This window comes from Xenopus laevis, chromosome 5L (genome assembly GCF_017654675.1).
Source record: "Xenopus laevis strain J_2021 chromosome 5L, Xenopus_laevis_v10.1, whole genome shotgun sequence".
Classification (NCBI taxonomy): Eukaryota; Metazoa; Chordata; class Amphibia; order Anura; family Pipidae; genus Xenopus; species Xenopus laevis.
In genome coordinates, this window is record NC_054379.1 from 10,576,256 (window position 1) to 10,586,670 (window position 10,415).

The window sequence follows — 10,415 nt, forward strand, 5'->3', positions numbered from 1 at the left end:
CTAAAACCTGCCGAATTGCTGTTTTAGCCTATGGTGGACCTCCTAGAACCTATTTGGAGTCAACTGGTGCAAAAAACTTTGAATCTAATACTTTGATTCGTACAATTCGAATTTGAATGAAAACGGTCTATTCACCCAGAAAAAAAAAACTTAGATTTTTTTTAAAAATTTCAGTTGTTTGTTTTTTATTCGAATTTCAATGTTTTTTTTAATTAGAATATTCGACCCTTGATAAATCTGCCCCCTAGGGAACACCTGGAGTTGTTTTGGAGAGCCACAGATTGAAAATCCCATTCTGTAAATCTAAATAATCCAGGATTTATATATTTCAAATCTTATTTTAATTAACTCAGATATAATGAAAAAGGCGTTGAGCTTACTTTTACTGGGTCTTCATCTGATATGTGATCTCTAGAGCCTTTGCTGCAGATGGAATCAGTTTTAACAAACATTCTCATAAATTGGGTGCTAAGTCTTCCAACAATTACATCATTACCAGATTTAGTTTAAATTTGACTTGAAATTATGCTTATTGTAAAAACAATTGGGCAGGTGAAGTAACCCATAGCAGCCAATCGGCAGACAGCATTTACTGGTCACCTGTTTAAAAACCAACATCTTATTGGTTGTTATGAGTTACTACACCAGGACAAATATCCCAAAACTTTATAGTAAATTTAAAAGGCTAGTTTTTATTCAACCTCACATTAAAAGAGTCGTTTTTTTGTACTTTGACTATCGAATAGGCAAAAATTCGATTAAAATTTAAAAAAATTGACTATTCGAATATCAAAATTTATCATGTAATGTCTCGACTTCAACCATTCGCTATCTAAAACCTGCCAAATTGCTGTTTTAGCCTATAGGGGAACCTCCTAGAACCTTATTTGAAGTACTTTGAAAAACTTTGAAAAATCGAAGTTTCTTGGGGCAAATCCTACGATTCGAATTCGATCGAATGTGGTAAAACTTCAATTCAAACTATTTGACTACAGCCTGTTCAACCGCAGAAAAAGCTTTGTTTTTTTTAAAATAAATTTCGATGGGTCTTTTTTTCTTTGAATTTCGAAATTAAAGGAGTTCAACAAAACTCCCATAACTTTGAAATTCGACCTTTGATAAATCTGCCCCCGGAATATACCAGATCCCAAGAACTTTGCAGATGTTTTCCAGATGTGGCACAAAAGTACTTTAGCAATAAAGTCAAATAATATATCAACAACTTCGCTTTGTAGGAAGAAAAATGCAGAACGTTTTATAATCCTAAATTTATTTTATTAGTATTTTACCTTTACTGGATTATTATGGATTGGGCAACAGCAGGTCCTGCACATAAATTGTGACATTCAGACTATATTTTTATGATTATGAGAATTCCGCATGCGCTACGGTGATATTAGGTATTTTAGTATCTTTCGCTCACAGCGTAATGCGTCAGGAAAAGATATCGATATTTTATTAAGTTCATTTCAAGCAATCTCTATTTTTTAAAATTGTAATCTATACTAACTAATTTATATATTATTGAAATAATTTTAAAAATACGTTTTTTTTTTCATTTTTAAAAAACAAAGACCCAGATCACTCTAGTTTATAGAATATATATATATATATATATATATATATGTTAGTTTTTATTGTTCCAGGCATACAGAATAGTCAGCCAGAGACTGTGCCGCATTAATCACTGGATAGAGAATTTTTTCGACCTGACAAAACTGCTTGATAAATAGCGTGCAGGTAACAGGAACGTTCTCTTGTTATGAATTATTTTCACTGTACCTTCGGGGTTATGAAGGATGATACAACCACCAATGTTTAGGTTTATTATGTTTGGCCAATGGCTATTTTGGGGAGAGGATACCCTCTGGCTTTCAATCAATGGGATGTTATTGTTATGAACAAATTTATTCTTTGAAATTCAGCAAGGCGTCCGCTCCTGTCAACAGTCTCCATGGTTACTGTTTGTTCCACTGTGATGTGTCATACTGGGTATCCACGGACCCACCAGAGAACCAAACACCCAGGGCCAACCCTAACAACAATCGAGTATAAATAGCGTCAGATGGTATTGGTTTTTTTAAAAAAGGCCCATGGTGGGAATAAGGAAACTGTGAAAGTCTAGGGGGCAGATTTACTAAAGGGTGAAGTGGCTAACGCAGGGACATCGGCAATTCACTAACAGGCGCAGGCGTCAATTCGCTAGAGAAAGAGATTGTCGCTAACGTTCGTTCGCACTCTATCGCCAGGCGACTTTTCGCTCTGGTGAATGGTCATTACTCCGCAAATTCGGATTTTACTGAACGTTACCTCTTTTGCCAGATTTGACTTCGCCACTTCAGTAAAATCCATTACTGAATTTACAGAGTAATGACCTTTCGCCAGAGTGAAAAGTCGCGGTATCCAATTGTGTTACCTAAACCAATCGCCAACATCTTTCATTTTCAAGGGGTAGTAGTGGCTGAGGTTTAATACCGGTGGATTTTCTCCTAAACCCTGAACCGAACCCTGGATTCCGTGCATGCCTATTGGTTCCTATGGGTTATTGGGTTAGTTGTAAGTTACTACATAATCCCCACTAAAGATATAGTGAAAATAACTCCTTTATAAATGTATGTTGCATTATGCACTAAAAGGTGACATGTCAACTTCATTTTTATGATCATCCAAAACCTAAAGATTAGCGGTGTGTCCAATTGTGTTACCTAAACCAATTGCCAACATCTTCCATTTTCAAGGGGTACTAGTAGCTGAGGTTTAATACCGGCGGATTTTACTGAACGTTACCTCTTTTTCCAGATTTGACTTCACAACCTCAGTAAAATCCATTATTGAATTTGCAGAGTAACGACCTTTCGCCAGAGTGAAAAGTCGCCTGTTGATAGAGTGCGAATGAACGTTATCGGCGGTGCCTTTCGCTAGCGAATTAGCGCCTGCGCCTGTTAGTGAATTGTCGATGCCGCTGCAGATGGTCACGCTGGCGAAAAGTCACTAGCGTTAGTGAATCTGCCCCATGGACGTGATTCAATTTGAGAAAATTTTATCTCAATAGAGTTTCAAGTGAAATTATTGACGTCTATGGGATAAAACTGAAACTGAATTAGGAGAAAAGTTTATTTCTCCCCGAATTGAATCTTGTCCATGAGTTTTCACATGATAAACCACAAGAAAACTTTTTCTCACTGAATTAAATCTGGCCCTTTGTTTCTCTGTGAAAGCTAAAAAAACACGATATTGGCAGACGCCCAGTCTCAACCCTTTATGTGGTTACGTTTCTTACTTTAAACAGGAACAGCCATACGGGTTACATAGTTTGTTGAATCCATGAACTCTAACATGAAGCAGAGACACCTGTGGGTCAAATAGCCATAAAAATGGTAAAATGCTTGTTTTTTTATACATAGCAATAACTACTGTACCTACAGTACCACCTTCCACCCATGAGTTATCATCTACTCAAGAGGAACAGCCATTAAACATTGATGTCCATCACCATAATTGTCAGTAGACTTTTCCTTCAGTTGCTCATATTATCTTATATTAGTATCTGTTGCCTGGTTGATGAAATGAAAACCTTCTATTGCGGAGCTTTATTTAGCTTTTTTGAGATATTGAAAAAAAAACCCAAAGATGTAGGCCTGAGAACTAATTTTGTACATGAGTATGAATGCACAGGATGGCTCAAAACAAAGTTTTAATAAAAAAAATGGACTCCCTTGGCTGTTTAATATTAGCACAGTGTGTACTCTTTTCTACCTCTGCCGTGTGTTATGTATAAAGTGGAGGCCAAGATATATACTGTGGAGGCCAAGATGCTATAAAATGTCCCCCAATCCTGTCAACTTGCACCACTTCATTTTTATTATCATCCATAACCTGAAGATTAGTGGTGTGTCCAATTGTGTTACCTAAACCAATCGCCAACATCTTTCATTTTTTCGAGGGGTACTAGTAGCTGAGGTTTAATGCCGGCTGGAGGGTGATAGAGTGACCTTCGCCTGGTTTAGAAGATGACATTATACTGTAGGAGGGGAGTGGGGCAAGTCAAATGAAACAGTCCTTTACATCAGGCACCTGTTTAGAGTAACACTAAGGGGCAGGGACTTAGAAGAATTTTTATTACAGCACTAGGGATGGGCGAATTTGTCCCGTTTTGCTTCGCCCAAAAATTAGAGAATTTCCAGCAAAATTCGCCAGTCAATTCTGATGCTCACTGCAATTTTGACCCGGACGTTAAAGTCATTGGGTGTCCGAATAATGTTGACGCGCAACGGTTTTGACTCGAGCAAATTTTCCGACGCGTGGCCAAAAAATTTTGCCACTGGCAAATTGCCGCGCCAGTTTTGTGAATTTATTTCCCCCGTAGCAAAACGTAGAAATTTGCCATGCAATTTTCGCCCATCACTATACAGCACTAATTATGAACTAATAGTGTTGCTGTATATACAGTACATGTGCATATCCTGTATATATGTGTATCTATAAAGTGTATTGAATATTTATTTTTGGGAGCACATTGTCTCAGTTTTCTGGATACCCTGAGCTTGCAATTATGCACTTTACAGTGTGGAATCTAAACAACACAAAATGGCATATGAATTGTTTACTTCCTGCATCTAGTGCACGTTAGTGGTAGTTAATTGCAGTTTTTCCCCTCCCATCCTCTGAATCTGTTCTTCACCTTAAAGGACCAGTAACAGCAAAAAAAAAATTTTAAAAAATCGTTAGTATACCATGAAAAAAAACCATCAAGACAAATTAAAATTTAACATGCACAGCCTTTATTAAGAAATAACTTACCGAAACTCTGCTTCAGAAAAGGCAACACGGCGACGATCCATCGTGCAGCGCTCGATTTCTCCTCCCTGGCTATCTCCTATAAGGAAAGTAGGGAGGAGAAATCTAGCCCTGCACCATGGATCGCCGGATCGTCTTTTCTGAAGAGGAACGCAAGCAGAGTTTCGCTACGTTTATTCTTAATAAAGCTGTGCGATTTTAAAGTTTAATTTTTCTTAGGGGCTGATTCACTAAGGGTCAAATATCGAGGGTTAATTAACCCTCAATATTCGACTTGGAATTGAAATCCTTTGACTTCGAGTACCGAAGTCGAAGGATTTAGCGCAAATACTGCGATCGTACGATCGAAGAATTATTCCTTCGATCGAACGATTAAATCCTTCGAATCGAACGATTCGAAGGATTTTAATCCAACGATCGAAGGAATATCCTTCGATCAAAAAAACGTAGGAAAGCCTATGGGGACCTTCCCCATAGGCTAACATTGACTTCGGTAGCTTTTAGATTGCGAACTAGGGGGTCGAAGTTTTTTTTAAAGAGACAGTACTTCGACCATCGAATGGTTGAATTGTCGAACGATTTTTAGTTCGAATCCTTCGATTCGACGTCGTAGTCGAAGGTCGAAGTAGCCCATTCGATGGTCGAAGTAGCCCAAAAAATACATTGAAATTTGAAGTTTTTTTACTTCGAATCCTTCACTTGAATTTAGTGAATCGGCCCCTTAGTGTTTTTTTTTCGTGGTACACTAATGAATATTTTAAAAACATTTTTTGATGTTACTGGTCCTTTATGTATGGGTATCTAGGACCACATTGTCAGTAGAATTAAGGGGAATGGCGTCTAACTAACACAGAGGTAGGAAGTAACTCCCCATGTGCAGGTGGTACATATTTTTTTATATAGTACCAAACACACACGCGTGATGATGACTTTCTAATTTCTTTTCACATGTAGGGGGTTATTTATCAAAGTCCCATTTTATCTCAACATTTTCTGCTACAAACTCCAATCAAAACCCAATTTCTTATGCTTTTTTGCCCAAAAACTCCAAAAAATTTTTTGGGACATCTCCCATTGACTTATATGAAACCCCGACAGGTCTGAGATGCTGGATTTTCTGATTCAGACTTTTCCATCCTCGGGGTTTAATAAATTCTGAAAAATTTGTGATTTATAAAAAAAGAATCACATATTTTTCAGGATTTTTGTATTCGGAGTTTAGTAAATAACCCCTGTAGTGTGAAGGTGTTTTTTAAACTTAAAAATTCTAAAACTTGAATCTGTAGAATGTGTAGACGTCTCCATGGATAAATGTTTTGTACAATGTCTGACTTCTGTTGAATGATCACTGTTCCCGGCTGTATTTGTCACTTTGTCCTGTTCTGTATGTGAGTGACGTTCATTGGATGACCCTGAGCCTTTTCTGCACTGGGAAAGCCTCTTGCTCTGCTTTCCGTGATTTAACACATTATTCCAGCAATATTTGGAGATTGGTTTGACTGCAAATGAGACCACATTTCCATGAAAAAAAACCAGCTTTAAAAAATAAACTGTATCGATTGTTTATGCAAAAGGAAAATTATGGACTCAAAATGAGCAACGCTGTTCTTTAAGGCGTTCCTTGGAGAATGTTCGGAAAAGGAAAATTGTGCTTTCCCTTGATGCGTTTCTAATATTAATGAGAGATAATGACGAATAAACAGTGTTTCTATTATAGAAATTGATTTGAAAGCTGCTTTAAAAACCCTGGGCACGTTGTCACATTCATTTTCCCCAAATAAACTTGGCTGGAATTCATAGAGAAGTCATTTTTTATGTATTATAGACTGAATGAATCAAAGCAAGTTGGCCTTTTTGGGTTTTATTCTTAATTCATGTTCTGTACTTTGGAAAATATTCTATTCTGCGTTTTCTTCAAACAACAATTTAAAATGCTACTTGGGTGTTAGGGCAGTAGCTGCTCTCATTCATTTATATGATTTATCTTTTGTTCATGGACCTTTCCATTGTATCATTTAATCGTCAGCTTTGCTGTTGGGGTCAATGAGTTGTGTTTGCAGGAAATATCTCTCCATGGCTGTCGGCACATGTGCCATATTCTCAATGGAATTGGATGGATTTCTTTCAGGCTTTTCTCCACTGTCCAGTGTGCAATGAGCCCACGTTAGTCCATGTGAGAGATCCGAGGCCTGTGGATTATTCCCTCAATCAAAATGTCTCATTGGCTCCTATGTGGATCACATTAAAAAAATGGCAGTAAAGCAGAGAACCATGTTAAAATAACCTCAATTGTGGGTGCCATTGTTTAGAAACAAAGGGACAATTTCACTAAAAGGCAAATTTTTGCCAGAGAACGCTCTGCCACACTTCTCGCCAGGCATAAATACATTACGGTCTCTAAAATGCAAAGTTGCGTCCCATGCAGCCAAACGCTGGTGAAATTTGGCAAGCGTTAATTCATTAGCACAAGCATTTCGTAGCGATCTTTCACTGTCGCTCAATTCAGCATAGCAAAATGTCATTAGTACTCTTACGCTTAGGTCAATTTTCGCAAGGTACGGCCACTTCGGCCTTTAGTAAATTTGCCCCAAGGCTTTGGCAGTTGACTAGATGGAGAGAATAATAAATGCATCTTATCAATAGACTGATAATATAATGAGTAGAGATTTTATTTGATGAAAAATCACTCATAGATTTGCTTTTGGGAATATACAGCTAGTCAGCAGTGATGGGAATTTTGACGCCCGCATCAATTTTAAAGTCAATGGGCATCCAAATAATGTTGATGCTGACAGTTTTGACGTGAACGACTATTCCAAATTTTTTTGATGCTGGTGAATTTTCGGCTCATTTAAGTGAATGTATTTGCCGGCGGCAAAACACAGGAATTTGCTGTGAATTTATTCGACCCATCACTACTAGTCAGATATTTCATAACTGATGGCATGGGACAGTAGGGCTGAGACTTGGATGAATCCAACCTCCACCCCCCCCAAACCTTGGGTGTTTGCACTCTTTCTACTTAACCAGCTCTGGGACTTTGTGCGGCTATCAAAACCTTGAATGTGCCCCTGGTATATGCGGTTAGGAAGCAGATTCAGCTGAGCGGCATGTCACCCCTAACATTTTGGCCCATTTTTGGTCTTTACACAAGTACAGATCTTGCTGCTCCATTCATGGCCTGAAATGTGATTTCACAAACAGACACAGTACATGAAAAAAATGAGGGAGTAGTGATGGGTGAAAAATTTGTGAAACGCATTGAAGGCAATGGGCGTCAAAATTATTTTGACGCTTGTCAATTTAGACGCCCGCGACAATTGTTATACGCATGCCTATTTTGGCCAAATGCATTTGAGTCAATTGGCGTCTAAATAATTTTAACGCGCAACAATGTTGACATTTCCGACACACGCCAAATTTGCTTTGACGCAGTGGATTTTTCGCCTGTCAATTTTCACAGCAGCTTCGCAAATTTATTCACCAATGGCAAAACGCGTAGATTCACAGTGAATTCACACCTGCCGTATTTATTCGTCCATCACTATGTGTGAGGTTTGAGTTGATGAAAACTACAGGAATGTTCCTTTGCTCTACCTGGGTAGCTTTATAAATCCTGGAACCACCACCAGCCGACCCCTCCTCTAATCTCCCAGCCCAACACTGGCCAACTGCCACTTACACAAATCACAGCCCTCCTTTATGACTCATTGCTCTTTACAGTCCTTGTGTTTTTTTGTTTTTTTTAGTGTAACTTCTATAGTCCTCTCTCTAATGTAAAATAAAATATATGAGCAGATAAAGAAGGGAGTTTCCCCAAACATGCCATTGCACACAAATGGTGAATCTTCAATTTATGAAATGCACCATGAGAAGTTATTTTTTATTTTATCTGCCATTTTATCCATTTGGATATTCCCTAATCACATTTAAAATATGGTTTATTCCATATTCCATATTTAGTTTCTAAAGTGTACCCCTATTCTATAATTGTGCATATTTTAATATTATGGAATCTTTGTGCAAGTGTTTTATACATTTTGGATTTTCAAGATGAATAGAGTAATAAATCTTGAAAAATTTGAATTTGGTAGACTCAAATTGAAAGATTTTTAAATTGGCATTATTTTACCGTGGTTTTCTTGAATCATGGCAAAAACGCACATTTTAGTAAATCAGACCCTTAGGGGTTTAGATTTACTAAAGAGCGAATAGTGACTTTTCACCAGTATTGCCACCCGCAGGGACATTGGCAATTCACAAACAGGCGCAGGGGACGATCCCGTTCTCTAGCAGTTATTCACACTCTATCGCCAGGCGACTTTTCGCACTGGCAAATGGACGTTACTCAGCAAATTCACTAAAATGATGAATTTACTGAACGTTAGCTCTTTTGCCAGAGTTGTCTTTGCCACCTCAGACCAGGCGAAGTGCTATAAAGCAACCAGATCTTCCTCAATCTTCTGTCTTTTACATCATATCCTGTGCGCCGAAAATGCATTAAAGTTCCAAAAATGCTGGCGACTTTTCCTTTTTTTAAGCAGGATTGGCTGCAAAAGTCCTAACAAACTTTTTTGGGTAACCGTTTTTATCCAGACATTTTATTACATATGGAACATTCATTTTACAGTGGGTTCATGTGTTGGGCATTATATTAACTCTCTTGTCTTTTCTGGACATTTGTAATATAAACATTTATAATTAGGGATGCACCGAATCCACTTTTTTGGAATACTAAACTGAATCCGAACCCTAATTTGCATATGCAAATCAGCTAGGGGGAGGGGAAAATAGTGCCATGCACTTTGTGTGCGGCTAAAAAAAATTTTACTTCCATGTTTTGTGATGAAAAGTCACATGATTTTAAGGATTCGGATTCGGTTCGGCCAGGCCCAAGGATTCGGGCGAATCCGAATCCTGCTGAAAATGGCCGAATCCTGGGCGAATACCGAACCGATTCCTGGATTCGGTGCATCCCTATTTATAATAAAGACCTCATACAACTTTAAATTTCCCGCCCTATGCAAATTGACCTAAGCGCAAGATCACTAGTGAAGTTTCGTTAGGCACAAATGAACGCTAGCGCATCCTCACTATAAAATGCTCGCATCCAGGTCCGGACTGAGAATTAAAATAAGCCCTGGCATTTTAGGTACACAGAGCCCAATCAGCCCACACAGACGCCCAAATAGCCCCCACCAGCCCACTAAATACTGACTTTCTATGGGACCTTATAGCAGCCCCTCTGGCATTTGCCAGAACCCACAGATTGCCAGTCCGGGCCTGCTCGCATCGCCAAAGTAACGCTAGTGAAAACTTGCCAACGTTCAACGCCCGGGACAAGACTTTGCATTTCAGTGAATTAGCGTATTTGTAGCGTATTTGCGCCTGGCAAAGTGGTGCAATGGGTGCGAAGCTGACTCTGGTGAAAATTAACGTGAATTTGACCCTTTATCTCAGTAGAAGCTTGGAATTCTGAAGAAATTTCATGATCAATTTGTGCCTTGGAAGGGGGGGTCTAGAAACCTGGGTTTTCAGCAAATCATATACAAGAGTTGTATTTAATGTATCCAAGGATTTGTGAAAAACCTTGACTAATAATTATCTCGCAATAAATC